Below are 2,130 nucleotides of genomic sequence, written 5' to 3' on the forward strand. Positions count from 1 at the left end.
CTTATATGGCAATATCTGAAGACTCACTTGTCTACAATGACACTTTAGAGCCTGCAAGGAAGCCTGGTGGCTCTATGGGTTAAGCATTCTGTTGTTAACCACAAGATCAGTAGTTCAAACCCACTAGCTACTCTGCAGGAGAAAGATGAGGCTGTCTGCCCCATAAAGGTTCGCCTTCTCAGAAACCCTATAGAACAGTGTTGCTTCGTCCTGTGGGGTCTCTAAAATCCACTCGGCAACTGCGGTTTTCTGAGTGTTGATATGATCTCAGTGACTAAGACAAGGGAAGAATATAACATGTCGAAGCCAGTCCTGGAGGGGGCAGCAGAGTCTGACAAAAGCTTTGCTTGGCACACAGAAAAGCAACTATTTATTGAGCACCAACTAGGTGCCTTCCATGCTAGCTACTATTACTCCATTTAATCTGCTTGCCATTGGCAACTCAGCATACTTCCACCAATCCAACTAGCTGTCTTTTGGTTCTCTACAACTGGGCTTCAGAAAGCTACTTGAGAAAATTTTGAAAAATTTCTGGATTGGTATTCAATCTCAGCTGAGCCCTCTCTACACTTCTTGGCAATTGCTGTCTACAGCCTCAAGACAACACTTCCCTGACCTAGCAGAACCAGCATCTCCTGGGAATCTGAAAGAAATGTACATGTTGGGATCCCAATGGAGGCTGGACTTCTTGGTGATCCTTCTTCTACTTTTTTTAAAATTGTGGTAAATATATAGGTAGCAATTGTATGCTTTACAAAGTCTGAATTGGTAAATGTTGTGCTATATATGTATATAGATATAGATATAGATATAGATATAGATATAGATATAGATATAGATATAGATATAGATATAGATATAGATATAGATATAGATATAGATATATATAGAGAGAGCTCTGGTAGCGTAGTGGTTATGAATAAGGCTGCTAACCTCAAGGTCAGCAGTTCGAAATTTCCAGCTGTTCTGCGGGAGAAAGATGAGGCTTTCTGCTCCCTTAAAGATTTACAGCCTCGGAAAACCCTGTACAGGGTCGCTATGAGTTAGAATCGACTCCAAGGCACATAACAACAACATATATATATATGAAACAACAAATAAGACCAAATGCTGAGGTGGCTTATTTACAACCAAACATCTCATTGGATTTGTTTTCCAGGTTTGAAGACTTAGGGGCTTGGTTTCAGAAGACATGCCAGTCAATTGGTCTAATAATGTGCTTAGTGTTATGTTCTGCTTCCTGAGGTCTTAAAAGTTGTACCTGGAGTACTAAATGCTTGCAAGCAGCCATCCAAGGTACAACAATTGCGTCACCTAGAGCAACAGAGGAAGAAATCGACTCAGTAATCGGAGTACTGTATGAAACATGTGACTACTTGCCTCCATGAACAACTGCCTCCTACACCAGAAGAACTGATTGGTGCCTGGCTACGATTGCTAAACATTTTGATCAAAGAATCTATAGAAGAATACTGGCCAAAAAAGGAAAAAAATGTGGAAGAGAATTTCTAATCCTCATGGAATCCAGACTTTCTGGAGGTACTGAGCCTGAATGACCCCCACCCCTATTTCTCTGAGATAAACTTTGAACTTTAAATCTTACACCACAAATATTCCCTGAAGAGATCTTTAAACCAAAACAATAGTTTAATTGAATAAGAATAGCTGCATTGAGGATTGTGCTTTTAAATAATTATCAGTGCAAGATAAAATTGATAACAGAAATTTAAGAGATTAGAAGAGAAGGTTAGGGATAAGTGAGTTTCTCATAATGATGGTGGAATCATTTGGAAAAGGATACAGAGAATGGTTGTACAACCTGAGGAATAAACAACGTAACTGAAGTATATATGTTGTTGTTAGGTGCCATTGAGTCGGTACCGACTCATAGCGACCCTATGCACAACACAACGAAACACCGCCCGATCCTAGGCCAACCACACAATTGTTCCCAAACTTGAGCCCATTGATGCTGCCACTTGGCCAATCCATCTCGCTCGGGGTCTTCCTCTTCTTCTCTGACCCTCCACCTTACAAAACATGATAACCTTCTCCAGCGACTGGTCCCTCCTGACAATATGTCCGAAGTATGAGAGATGAAGTCTGGCCATCCTGGCCTCCAAGGAGCAC

Source organism: Chrysochloris asiatica, unplaced genomic scaffold (assembly GCF_000296735.1).
Source record: "Chrysochloris asiatica unplaced genomic scaffold, ChrAsi1.0 scaffold00051, whole genome shotgun sequence".
In the NCBI taxonomy this organism is placed as follows: domain Eukaryota; kingdom Metazoa; phylum Chordata; class Mammalia; order Afrosoricida; family Chrysochloridae; genus Chrysochloris; species Chrysochloris asiatica.